This window comes from Ischnura elegans, chromosome 3 (assembly GCF_921293095.1).
Source record: "Ischnura elegans chromosome 3, ioIscEleg1.1, whole genome shotgun sequence".
In the NCBI taxonomy this organism is placed as follows: domain Eukaryota; kingdom Metazoa; phylum Arthropoda; class Insecta; order Odonata; family Coenagrionidae; genus Ischnura; species Ischnura elegans.
In genome coordinates, this window is record NC_060248.1 from 117,588,097 (window position 1) to 117,602,990 (window position 14,894).

Consider the following 14,894-nt stretch of genomic DNA (forward strand, 5'->3'; position numbering starts at 1 on the left):
CACGCCTTGCGGTAATCCTAGAGAAAAGGTGAAATTTAACGAGTCCTTGAATTCCTTAAAAAGTCAAAATCCTGATATCCCTCATCGCATGATTTTCTGTTATTTTTTCCGTTCCTTTCCAATATCTTCTCCTCAAATTCCTAGCTTTCCTTTTCCTAAAACCATATTTGGACATAATTAGGCAAGGTGATGAAGAAATACAACTCCCCCATTCAGTTTCATTACCTTGCGGTCTCCAGAATTATAATCGGGCTGGTTTGCAATTCCTTTCCCACCATATAGACATTTGTTTCCTTAATTGAATTTCTCAAACTTGAAAATAGCGTTGTTTGAACGAGAATAGGCGAATCCTTAAATCGTGGATCTGGGTCAATATACCAGTTTCGTGAAATAGTTGAGACGTAGTTCACATGTCTTCACAGCCCTTATTTTTCCATCTAATCTTGTTTTAATTATGATTTCGCAGTTCAGCCCTAAACTTGACTAACTTTATGCAAGAAGTAACACTCATATAGACTTGACAGGATTGTAGTAACCATGGAAGTAATTGATAATCATCACATACGAACTGAAGTCTTTTACAGTGCCTCCGACTGAGGACTAACTACGCTGACATTCTACTCCCCTGGCATTCATCAGCACACACTTTACCAGCGAAATAATTGTAGATGAAAGTTCTCCCTTATTCACTCAATATAAGTTAAGTTTTCGGCAAACTTAATCGGTAGCAATTTTTTAGAACAACCTAGCGGAAGTTGCGAGGGTATGATGTACAATTATCCATTAATTTTATCCTATTCTTCGTAAACTTTTTCCGAACCCGAGACCCATCTCATCATTAGGCTTACACGCATCCACTATCTTTACTAAATTATAGAAATTTTTTAAACCGCAGCCCATTGTGGAGGCCTGATGGATGTAAATATTCTTTACGCTCACTCATACTTTTCAGAGAACTAACTGAGAACTAATAAAAAATATCCATATAGTTTGCATGGGAATTGCTGGACTGTAAACTAATATTGTCATATTTACAAATTATGCGTTATTTCTGAATATATATAAGCACTCTCCAAAGGCCATCCCCAAAAACCAGTTTTCTTCTCATAAGCCTTACTATAAAACTAGAATGCAAAAAAATTATAAAATACAAACTAAAAATGACTTGTTCTCTTTATGTATTGGAAAATTGCTCAATTTATGTCAAAGTATGATAATAGTTGTAAGTTCACCGGTAAGTTTTTTTCACACAAACCACACTCAACACCGAAAACACAAACACATGCGTAAAATTCACCATCTCCTGCGAACTGACTGGTTGGGATGAGTCACAGGGCTCACCGGTACAGCATCAGCAATCGCGAATTCGGCGTGGCCATCCAAGTGTTGAAAAATATATTATTTTTTCTTAGGATTTTCCTTCCTAAGATATTATGTCGCTGCCAGGACTAATGGTTAAGCCATATGTTTGTAACTAAACTGCATCGAATAACGAATGAAGAAAATTTTCCTCAGGATATTTTTGGTAGGCTGATGAAGAAACCCCCCAAAAAAGCCTTCTGATTTTAGGGATTGTTTCTTTTCGCCTCGTCTAACTGATTCAGTTCTGTTGGGGATGATAGGGGGGAAGAATGAGGATAGGGGGAGGTCTGGGATGAGAACGAATCATTACGGCAGATGGAATGTGATGGCCCGTGACCCCGCGCTCAACGTTGCCTCCAGAGTCATTATATTTTATGCCGTGGCTGGATCAGTAATGACCAGATATAACCCTCGGAATAAAGTGAGCCGAGGACGCATACCAGGGGAAGACTTTTGTCACGCAGAGATCTCATCGCGGCTGCGTCAGAAACGGGAAGGTATATGTGATGGCTCTCCAATACACGGCGTTCTTATTTTTACCAAAATTTTTGATATCCAATGAGTTTACCTGGCATTTCTCTTTCCTACACCACCATTGCCCGGTTCTTAGCGACTTCATAGTCAGTCGTTGATGCGCTACATGAAATTCCTTGATGCCAAACGGATTTCGCCGAACCTGAGGTACATTGGAATTATCCTTAACTTATAAATCACTTATTATGGATGTTATTTCTTATTATTAATCACTTATTATGGAGTTTATTACGGATTTATTACTTTTTGTCCAAAATTCTGGCATATTCTATTGTTAGAGATTCGAATAAATTTTGTTTGCTTTAAGCGTTTTGGGGCGGCATTGAACTTCCCTCTGTATGCTCCCTATACGATGGTCCGCGTAACTCGCGCACAATACGAAGACTAGTTTCCTTGATTTGCGTTTGCGTATTAATCATTCCTTGACATTTAGCGGGGGAGGGTTTCTCTTCAGTTATTTACTTAAGGTCATTTAAACAGATTAAAACAATCGAACCATTGAACCACTCGACGTAGCTGACCGTATCGCGTGCTCGTGTTTTCACGGTACCGTTAATGCTTTTATGCTGATGAAATCTTTAAGAATACGGAATTATTTCTCAACAGCTAATTTTAAATTTATAAGTAAATGAGAATAAAGAACGAATGGTAAACTTCCACACTGTTTTATTTAAATGAACACCGACCCGGTTTCGATACGTAGTATCATTATCGAAACCGGCTAATGATAAATTTCCACCAAGTATAACCGGACACTGTTACTTATAATATGTTTGCAAGTAAATATTACAAATATTTAATTTTTTTGGTAAATAAACGGTCAAAAAATTGAGAGACTAACAATATTTTTGTATCATCCACACCAGTCGACTGGCCCGGACTTGTTTGACCGGCAAACCTTCCTTGTTACAGCCATACTTGTCGGACATCCTCTGAAATCCATGTCTTTTCAAACGAGATGGATAAAAGTAGGAGTTGCAAGAACATGTAAGCTCGATTTGGTCAGCCATCTCCACCACAGGTCACTCGAATCTCGTAAGCATTTCACTTTGGTTTTCATGCCCCATAACTTCCCTGCTCACGGAAATTCTCTGAGCCCTCGAGGGTAAACTGGACCTGGTTATGGTGTTAAAACCCGATTGTGGCCACTATCGTTTATGAAATCTCCGAAAGAGGACCGAGAGGTGCACTTGGTGCGGAAAAAGTCGTAAAGTATATCCAAAACGTTATAATAACGGGATGGACGATAATTTTTCGAGATTTTTATCGTCGATTACGGTTATGCATTGTCCGAAGGAATCGGGAATGCATTATCGGCGAGGCGCGGAGGTGGGCAACAGCTGAGGCTGGGAAAATACCGGGCACTTCCCCGGAATAATCTGTTTTGGTGCGGAAGGGTGGAATTCTGTACTTCATTCCCACGTTAGGCGACTCGCAAGTTGACTCTGAAAATAAACGGAAGCCATACGGAAGCCCTTCCATCCCTTCTGAGTCCAAATTACACACATCTCCCACCTCAAGTTCACTTGGCCGTGACTGAAGCTGGCCGTGGACTTATTCCCACCTTGGGGCGATCCCGACTCGACCAGAGAATCGCCAGTGTGCGAAAAAGCGTAAGTGGGAAAGGGTCTTCTGGAAAATTACATCTCTAAAAGAAGCTTGCGGAGTTCGCAAAGAATTAATCCTGTCCCTTTGAATCATATGACGAAAAAAAGAGAGCATATTACACCCCTTTTGACTAACGTTATTGGCTCACTTTTTTCAAAAGTTTTTTAACTAATGCCACTTTTTAACAAGAGATACAGCAAAGAAATGTCCCACCTAAATGAAAGGGAAAAGAACTTGTAATGAAAAATGTAATTTTTCATGCTGCCTGTATTTATGTATTGATGATCGACCTCAAAACCTATCGTACGATACATACACAATTGTTCCGTATGTTATCAAAAAGGCGTTATGAATGGAAAAGATGGTAAGGAATCGGTTGGACTAGGGGACCTGATAAGGGCTATAGTGTAACCTTTCCATTAGGCAATAAATTTTTGATTATATTGTTTTATATTATATATGAAAATTTATGTGTACTATGTATACCACTCGGTATGTGCTAAGTTTGGTATGAGCGAATAATGGCTTCTGTCATGGGATTATTTTTCCGTTTGAAAATAAAGTTGACGCTGCGAATTTTTACTTTCTACTAAAACAGTCAGTCCCACCTTCGTACATAAAAGTATGTCATAAGATCAAAATTTGAAAGCAATAAGATCAATATCTGAAGATATATTCTGAAAACCCTAAAATCAGATTTTTTCTAGTGGAACACGAGAGAAAAACTTCGCAGTCTGGTTAACGGTGTGAGCTGGTTTGTCTATTTATCAACTGTGTATTAAGAAACCCTCGATTATTCTGCTCGGTATTAATTAATTGCGTTTGAAAACGTCGAGCCGGATGATGATATTGCGAGTAAACAAAGGATGAAGAAATCGCGGGTAACGGTTCGGGCCGGAGGAAGTTCCATAGAAAGCCGCCGGTAATGCATGATGCGAAAGAAACGGAAGCGGGAGTCAAGTCGCTCGGTGCCAGTCACTTCTCGGTCGAGCAGTCATCCGTCCGTCGGTTTTGACGTCGCCAGTCATTCCGATTTTGTGTTTGAAATCGATTCAGTTACGCTTAACGTACCGCATTTGCAAGAAGAGATCCTACCGAGACAAATCAAAGGCCTTGCCACGTTCGTGGCGTCGTGCAAAACTCAATCATTAGTTCTTGGGGATGAGGGTGAGGGAGGAAATGCTCTTAACGCGTACTTTCGAGCGAATAAGCTGGGTAAACGAGGCAAAAGGCGATCGGGTTGCTGTGATGGGTAGAGTGTTGGATTCCCACCCCGTGGGCTCGGGTTCAAATCACGGCGTTGGCAGAGATTTTTCAGAGACTGCCCGATTCCTACTGGGGTTGGTTGCTTTGTGGTGGGGTGGCACTTCAAGCACATGACTCCGTCCTTCGGATGGGAAGACAAGCCTTGGTTCCCTTAGCGCCTTTCGTTAAGTGCAGGCCAATGTCGACGCCGGGTTTCTCTCCACCCTTCCTTACCTACCCTTCCCTCATGGCGCAAATGACCTCAGCTGTCGGTCGCATCCTCAAATTACCATACCATACCAACAAGACAAAATAATTAGAATATGCGCTAATCAAATCGTAGAAAACAAGCCTAGAGCGATGACACCTGCCTTAAATATTCAGTGGAAAAATTGGCATAATCTGCTTTATATACGGATATACCACTATTTATCAAATGATTGATAATGACCTTTATGCAAAATGGGATTATAATATTTGTGAGAAAATCTATACTTTGAATTTTTTGGATTATTCACTCGAGTGAGTGTTTCATCCCGGAAGTTCATTAAATGGTTATGATTGGGGCATGCCTTATACAAGGCCATTGATAAGTAAAATCCACGAATGCACGATATGGCGACAGTTACTTTACCTAAAGATTGTAATAATAGGCCCAATAACTTATTATATCGTAACGTAAGGGTTGCAGTTACGCCTCTCCTGAGACTAAATCAGAATTCGAAATTGTATCTTCCGGCCAGAAAACCAGTTATCAAGACAACTGTAAAATGTTCCTTGGATTTCGAGTCCGTTACAGGGTAAGACTCTCACCGAATATAAATTTGAAAGCACATAAGCTTTTACGTAAGTGATACGGTGGTGAATGTCAGCAAAACGCTTGGTGTCCTCCTCAATTTTTAAATGTCTTTGTTCTACTTCTACGAATAAATTTACTGACAGTGAGTAGTCACAAACAGTCTTAAAAGCGAGGAGTTTCTATAGGTTTTATTTATTGAGATGATTTTCATTACCTTGAGAGGATAAAACAGTTACAGAGGTGTCACTACGCCACGACGTTAAGAGGAAATTTTTAGGGGTGCACATCGGAAGTGTGCGGTAAAAAAGAGACGGAGGTGATCTCGCGTATGGATAGTACACCGTGCATGCAATAGGATTTTTTCAGTTTTTCTTGCGGAATCCTTTTTCCTTTGGAAAGAAAACGCGATTTGAAATCCTCGCTATTGCGGACAGTGACACTAAAGAGGTACACGGTGATGTGCACAAAATCGCGTGTGCGAAGACTCCGGTAATCGTATCAAGTGGATAAAAAAGTAGGTAGCAGTGTTCACGCCTCCCACGGAACAAATGAATCAAATATGTTCACATGAATTCGACAGAATACGATGTAACTTCGAAGAAGTGAACAATAATTGAAGAAAGATTGTTTGTGTAGGTTTCTGTTCTAATTTAATTAATTGAGTGGATAGAATACTGTCATTAGGAGTAAAAAACATCACTTTCTTTAGAGAAAAGAGGTCGAAACTGGATAATTCATTGAATATTTGTGGGAAATAACATTTTTATTCAACCACGAGGCGGCTTTCGCGGCGTTTCGAATGTTAAAAAGAGTGATTTTCGGAGTTTTCGCCGCGCTGGTTCATTTGATTCACTCAAACCACTCTGTACGATATTCATTCTGTCATTGTGGTTATTTAAGTTGTTATTGCACTTTGAGGGCCTTTCACGATCACGAAACTGTTTTTGATCTATTTTTGCAAAGAATATGTAGTAAATTATTGTAACAATCTACTTACCATCAGTAGCGGAAAACTTAGAGACACTTGGGAATCAACCAGTAACGAGGATTAATTCAGCCTATTCCGGCTTGACTTATGGGAATTTCACTGCGATTGAAGTAATAAAAACGTTAAGTAGTAATATTGCTCATTATTTCATTTACTTCTGCGCCTACTGCGCCATTACCAAATTTCCAGCGAGGGTTGTAAGCGATTTGGTATGACAACCATAGTTCCTTTATAACGGCGCAATAAGTGCCGAAACCGACTGAATTGATAAAATAGCCAAGAATTTTGAACAGGATTTTTTAGCTAAAACAACGGTCTCAGGGTATATTTAGTAAAATATCTCGGTGATGGATAAAATAATTTTGAATTTCACTAGGTAAAGGTTTTCATTGTGACCAGAACTCTTCAACTTATTCACAACAACTATTTCAACTTGGCCTGATAGGACAACGTGTTGAAACCAGGGCCGCAATAAATTTTTCTTATTAATTGAAATTCGCTAAGTTTTTCTTTTTCTATCTAGGATTTTATTACTCCCATCACATGTAACATGAGGAGTCTTAAAAACATGTAACAGTCACATAGTTGGAAAATTGGATGCAATTAATTAGGTCTCTTCGGGTTGCAGGATTTCCATGATACGGAATGTTCAATGTAATAATTAAAATTATAATTTTATGCCTCTATCCGAATTAGGTTTATCAGGAACCATTGAGACGAGACACCTTCCCATCCTCTCATAGTAAGCATCGACACCGCGGTACCGCGGGAACTTGGGGTTATAATTTTTACGCGATGTGGACCATTTGCCACCGAGAACTGCTGATTGTCTTAGCTCATCCATCACCAAATGGTTCCTGTGTGAAAGTGTTGTTTTTTTATGTACGCTGGTCTTAGCCTGCGGAACTACTGGAAGGAAGCACTATTGCCCACATCGAATCTCTTATGCCTGAGCGACTTTAAAGGAGATGAGAGCGAGAGTGAAAGAGAGAGGCGAATAAGCATGGAGACGGATTTAGAGGGAGTTTGTTGGGGTGGGTGGAGCTCTCGATGAATCTTAAAGGAGGAAAGAGAAAGTTGTCCGATTCTTACGTTGCACAGACAAGAGGCACCGGACCGCGGCGATTGAAGACGCGAATCTGAAAGGATCGCCCCAAACTCCTCGCCCTACGAAACAAAAGAAGCCTGTCTCCGCGTAAACCTGTCTTTTTTTTAGAACGAATTGAGGAGTTCTTTCCTGCGAGAGGTTTCGAAAATGACAGCAAGAGCATTAATTTTTCGGCCATAGCGTGATGGGCACGCCTAATTTCTTAACGTCTGCTCGCGCGTAGTGAAACTTGTCCTTCGAGCGGCGATGTTCTAAGCCATTTCGGATTTGATACCGTGAGTCACCAGCCTATGCTTCTTATTTTCCTCACTTTCAACTGGAATTAAAGAAGAGGAAATTTTTTTACAGCATTAGAATTATTAGCGAGAGTAAATTGAGTAGAAGCATTGCATATATCCATGGGGTATGCAGGATATCTGCTGTGAATCATGGAAGCAATAGGTGCATTAAGTTGATTTGAGTACTATCTTCTTTTTATTATGAAATGCGATAGAAAGTCAAATTTATTTACCCCCGCCTCATCTTGTAGATCTTGCTACCTGTCACGATCCATGTGTGACCAAATATCGCAAATATTTTTATCTTTCCAAAGGAAAACTAGTAGTCGGTGGGCTTTATTATTGTCTTATCTGTGTTCAAAGATAGCGGTATCTTCCATTCTCGATATATGAGCGTTTCCATTTCATCGTTGGCGCTAAGTCTATTGTTTATGCTTTAAGAGTTTAATAAGTTTTGGTCGGAGATAACATCCATTAAAATTAAAATGGGTGTCCGATTTAAATTTCTTTAAATCAAGATTTTGGCAAGTGTTTTTTTTGCCGAAATATTGGGATCTCCAGTTACTTTTTCCACAGTGGAAAGAATTGTATCCATTACCTATATCATGGGATGCAGGCGCATCAATTTATCAAACATGTTTATAATACAGGCCTCAATTTCCTGATTCAATAAATTTGTCAATTTTTTTACTATAAGTATTTTAAAACTCTTTTAATACGTTATAATCCAAACCTAAAAGCATTGCAAACACGTTCTTTCAGATTGGTTTCCCCTGTTCCGAAGAGATTTCAGTTGAAATCGAAAGGCCTCTCCTCGCTTGGTCGAGAGAACAAGCGTCAGTCTTTTGTCTCCGCCCCCGGTGCGTCACCAAGGTTTCAATCTGTGGTTAATCGACTCACGGCGCGGATAAATGAGGTAACTGCGGCATTGAGAAATCTTCGCGAAGATCGCGCTCCCGACAGCAATGAAGAAAATTGCGAAGGTCCTCCTTTTCATTTGGGAGCAGGTTTTCTGGGTACCAATGCTATCAATTTGTTTCGCGAATGTGTATAATTATTTTTAGAAAGGCTAGAATTTCAATTCCTCACGAAGAGAAAAAAAGCATATCTTTCTTATAAAACTTGAATGACTCATCAGAGATAAGTACATTCAAGAAGATTGGATCTTGGAATGAGGATGTAGCTTTTTTCCATTTGTCTGTATTGATGACATAAAATAGACCAAGATTCATAGTTCAACATCAAATAATTTTTATTGTATTCCTTAGAGCCCCTCGATTATCAAAAGTTTTTTTCCCCTATTGTAAGCTTAGCAATTAAAAAATGCTGTTGCCACATCTGTCAGTCCTTGATTTGCTCTACATATTCTGTTGTTTATCGCAATTATTGGCTTCTTGGTGTCTTTTTATTTTGTTTCTTTTAATTTAATAAAATGACGCAAATGAATCATCGGTAGACATTTTTATTGCTAAATGTGGCTTCAGATAATGCTTCAATAAGCTCAATGAGGAAAATGGAAAAGATATACGACATTCAACCTTGGAATTATGTTCCTGGTTTCATATGGTCGGCTACTAATCATAAATGCTAAACCTTCGAATGATTAATTAAATTATAAAACGAGGAATATCAGGGCAATGGGGACAACGGGAATTTGAGAGAATTGATACATTTTATTTCGCCATTTAGAGAGAAGCCCGGCGTTGTCATTAGCCTGCTCTTTAGGAATCGAACCAAGGACTCCTGGAATGACTTCCGTCCTACAGACTGGGAATTGTAAGTAGCTACTTCAAGTTTACACCACACTCCCTTTCAGGAGCTTCTATAGCCGCCTTCTAAGGCCGAATAATGCCCCCTTAACCTCTGTCATTGTGAAAGGTCAGTGTGGAAATTAGGTCATGCATTAGTGTATAACATTCAAGGATATAGTGTACATTAAAGACGGGATATTGACAATATAGCCCTCGAATGATACCTGAATAGACATTTTGGATGCAAGTCTACTGGTAAGTTCTGATAAATTATTGCACCCTGTTTCTAAAATGAGGATGAATTTGAATTAAATTTAACGATGAAGATGCTTATAACTTACCCTCTCATTTACCGCAGTATCTCCTCTTCAAAAAGTTTGACAGCGGTGGGATTCGAACCCACGCCCTTTCGGACTGGTGCCTAAAACCAGCGCCTTAGACCGCTCGGCCACGCTGCCTCATGGAGGAGGAAGCTGTTTGAATCAATGTAGTTTATCACTTTGAGGACGTGAACTACGATAATGGTTTCAGATTACGTCATGCGGCTGATAGCTGCTTAGGGGTGCGTGTGCATTGAAATACACGCGTCGGGCCCTGGGGTATGCTGCTGCGGTGAACTACGATGGAGACAGGAGAAAAAGCTTTTTCCTCTTGCCCTCATGTTCTGATTCTCTGAATTTGGGTTCCGAGAAATAATAATTTTTACAATAGTTCTACGCGAAACCAATGATTTAATGAGGAATTAGCTTTAAATAACAAAAAGATCTAAAAGGTTGAAAAAAAAAATCTATCAGCCAGTAATATGATCATGATAAACAAACGCAATGACTACCCTGAGTGGTGAGCAAAAGAATGGTTAAGCATATGATTATAAAAGAGGTGCTCGTCACGCACGTTGATGCGCGGTAAAACAAAAACTTATCGTCCAGCGATTCATGAAATGGTCTTTCATCTTATTCCCGGTATCTTGCAAAAAAAATCATGCATATTTCTCCAACACAGTAGATTATCCTTTTCACTTGATTTTGTGTATCCTTAATATGCACTATGAGTTACGGCTTTGCGTGTTTTCCACCGGGAAAAGTTGGTTAATACCAACCTTACCTGACATCTTTTTAAATTTTACCACTAACAGAATATTTTTCAATATATTTATCTTGTTTTTATTTAAATATGAACTCTTAAGGCTTATCTTGTACGATATGATACTTGATAATGTTGCTTGTAACAGCGAAACGCGTCGTGTTAAAATAAAATCCAGTGGGAATATTGCAGTGTCTAATTTTACTAATCTTAAGGTTTAGGTCATCCACAAAAAACATTTCCCGCCGTTTCGAATGTACGTCTGCATTTTCAAGGCTTTTTATACGAAAAGATGACAGGTACACAACAAATAAACACAAAAGTGGTAAAGTATTAAAAATCAATTATACAACGAAATAAAATATTCAAACATCAATAGTACTTTTTTCTCAAAAATATATTTCATACAAAAATTTACATGCGTGCAAAATAAAAATCGAGGTGCGCGTGTCAAATATGAAATTTTAAATAAAGAATCTGAGAATTTATGCATACATATTTGTATAAAACTACGGATTTTTTCCTCCAAGTTTTCTCTTCCATCCTCCTCGCCAGCATGTACGTATTTATTTGTCGGCCGCGGGGATTTACCATGCGTCAAAGGAGAGGAAGAAAGCGTAATCGGGAGAAGAGATAGGAGAGGGTGGGGACCCGCTGTTCCGTTTGCGCGACAGTGGAAGGGAGGGCAAGCGTGTTCCCTGAACACCTTTTTATGCAACCATTATTCCAAGCGCACACAGAGGTAATGCAGTGGGCTGGAAATCGTTTCCTCTGATACTTCAAGCGATGACAAATGAGCACATACTATCTATTCTAATAAAGGAGGAGGTTTTTAGGTGTACATCCACATAATTCCGTCTGAGCCACCTCCAGAATGTTTGGTAGGGGGTGTCCAATCACCAGCATGCAACATATTAGAGGATCTCCGCATGTATACCACAAGACCATGAAAATATTACATATAATTGCAAAAAAAAGTGCAAATTCATGCATAGGTAAATATTTCGAATCCAATGAATCGTTCTGGCGAGTGACGCCATTAATTTTATTTATTGAGACACCGCGTACATGCTTAATAGTGCGAGTTAAGAAGAAGTCTCCCTGTTTTGTTTTATTATTATTTAGAACTCTGTTTTATTATTCATCATAGCAAATTAATGAAGGGACTCCAGTATCGAAAATGAGAATCGATAAACTGACTACGTATACGATGATCTTTGACGGTCGGTTATTCCACCCGGGTAGCAGGTTAATAGATCGTCGATAGTCATTGGTCGACAATATGCAAAAGGCATCTATTGTCACAATATGTTAGAGTTGTTATCGTGTGATTTATTCATCGAAATTGAGTGATATTTAAACCGAATGCCTTTAAATGGCGACAAATAATGCCGCTCACCGTAATGCCCTCTTGCGCTATCATGCATATTGTAAATCGAGTTTTTTTTTAATTCTATAAAAGTTTTTTTCTAATTGAAATTAGTAGTAAACCCATGTGGTGAATAATAGTCCAAGTTGATATGACGAAAGTAACAGTAACCAATAATTATACTACTAGTATTTTTAATGAGTATATTTAAATGAATAGTTCCAGCAATCGTCTGCAAACAAATCATTTGAATATTGGTGACAAGCATCTTAAATTATTGAAGTATTGGATGTAGGCTAAGGAAGGCATTAGTTATTTATTTGGGGAAATTTACTGCGAAAAATCTCTCTATTATTTTTGATGCCTAAGAATATTTAAATATTTACGTGATTTTTTATTTGCTTTCCGTAACCGAGTTTGTACCATTGAGACTCCCTGGAACTCCTTACACTGTGGGAACGGAATTTAAATCCCTTTAATATTCCTACGGAAGGTATATTTGATTGTAGTATGTTCCTTGCCTAATGAGAGATGATAACATAGATTAAGGCAATTTATGAAGTCAGATTATCTCTGACAAAGGAAAAGAATCGTAATTTTCATTATTCCTCTTGGTTGTCTCTGTTAATGAGAAGTTATGCTATTAGTAGCTTTTTTGCATGATAACTTGATGACTTGGCGTTTATTCTGAATAATGCAACTCTCGTGACAATTTTTGTATTACCTTCTTATGGGTAGCTGTTGTTAGCTGTAGCTAACCTTTGGCGACGACATAACCTGAATAAACACCCTGATAGCTCAGATTATTTGATACGGTCCTAATCTTGAGAAATTATTCTTCATTTTTGGATGTCTTTTATTTTTACTTTGAACGATATTTACCAAAGATGCCGAAGGCTACCTACTGTTTACAGAAGGTAACTTCACAAAGAAGTTAAATCAATACAAGTGTAAGTTAAATTTCTCTTGATAAGAACACTTTGGTGAAAGTTAGTGCCTATGAGTACGAATGTGAAAGCTGGTAAACCATGAAGTTTGAAAAATGACGTGGAAGGCATATTTAACTACATGCATTTGTAACGCGTATTATCCTACATATTTCCTATAATGTAGATCGGATATACGTGGCCTTCGAGTACATTAATTAATTGTGAATAAAAGCCTGCAAGTATTTTCAAGTCAGAAGCTGACGCGAAATCTTACTGGAGGCCCGTTAAGGCTCTAATAAAGTTAAAACAAATGAAAAAAAGTTTTTGTACTTTCGTGAGAAAAATGAAAAAAGGGTAGATTTAAAAAAAATTATTTTGTTTATCGACACAATAATATTACGCACGATTTCCTGGTTAGCTAGGAAGAGCCCGTTGCATTCCGACTAATTGTAAGTGACTACCGTGTTCTTTATCTGCGGCTTCTAGGAAGAGCTAATGAACTGACTGCGGATAAATGATATACCGATATAATGATTTATCCATGAGCAGTGGACACGCGACTACGATTACATTCGTAATCACGAATGCCATCACGTGGCAGTTGGTCACAAAGACTGCATGATTCGTTGACAAACATCACGTTGGCATTATTGCCTTTCCTGAGTATCCTCACTCTAGCAATAGTGGGTCTTTAAAAGTACTCAAACCGTCAATTATCGCGAGTTAATTCCCCGTTTGTCTCTCCAAATGATGCAAGAATTTCTAAGAATGCGATGTCACGCAAAGCTGCAAGATAATTAATAGGTTAGAGGATGCGCAGTAAGGAAGGACTTGTAATCGTGGATTGATTTTAGCCTCTTCGCGTGCGCAAAGAAATATTTAAAGGGTTCGCGCCAAGCCGGTAAGTGCTATCTGTGACTTCTTCGTTTTAAACTATTACTGTTTTCGTTTATAACCCTATGAAATTATAATCATGTTAATGATGGCGATAGTAAGTTGTTGAGAGTATACTCCTTTATTAAATGCACCGAACTTGTTTCGGTTGAAAATACAGTTATTTCCTAGGTCCTTGATATAGACATTTTCTATTCAGGCGGCCGGCAAGTCGATTCTAAATTTCTAAATCTAGATTGTCGGCGACGGTATCGGAAAATGGGTTGATTTACTCAACCTGTTGTAAATTCAAAAATGGACTTTCGCCTTATAACCTTGCAATAATTTTCAAAAATTGGCATTTGAATGTTTATGCATTTCCTTCACATGTGATATTCAATAATTTGAGCGTGGTCAATGATGTTTGAGACTAAACTTACACCAATATATCTAACAACTATAGAGATGCAGGTCATTTTGAACGTGAGGTGGTTGCTTTTATGTCGTAATTTTCCGGTTGCTGGTTGTTTGCCAATCAGAGTTGCATGATAAGTTAATATTTCATGCTTGTTTTTTAGATTCTTTGAAAAATGGTTACTTCTCTTCTGCATTAGCAATCATTTTCCTTTTATTTTTCAATGCATGCAAAAAATTTTTTTAGCAAGAGACAGAATCAAAGTTCCGGGATGCGGCACTAAAATACCGATAATTTCTACAATTTTTTTCGAGACTAAAATATGAAGGATAAATTTAAGACCAAGAGAATAAAAAAGTCTTTATATTTTGCAGTAAGTCAATGCATCGAATAGTGTAATCGCGTCATCTTCGCCGCTGAGTGGGGTGACGTGAAAGAATCTTTTGATAACTTCCCATTTGCAGTGAACGCGAGAATCCGTTGCTATCATTTCCTCTCTCTTCTCCGATCTCTCGAAGCTGTCCCCTTAATCACTTTGAGCCGCGAGGAAGT

The 14,894-nt window shown here is 38.5% G+C and overlaps 1 protein-coding gene and 1 non-coding gene across 2 annotated transcripts in view; both read right to left on the reverse strand.

The window, feature by feature from the left end:
* Window positions 1-14,894, reverse strand: part of LOC124156426 (bicaudal D-related protein homolog) — a 301,899-nt gene that overhangs the window by 113,270 nt on the left and 173,735 nt on the right. The gene's annotated exons all lie outside the window — the stretch shown is intronic.
* On the reverse strand, window positions 10,052-10,131 carry Trnal-uag. Its single transcript has one exon. It is a non-coding gene; the product is annotated as a tRNA-Leu (tRNA).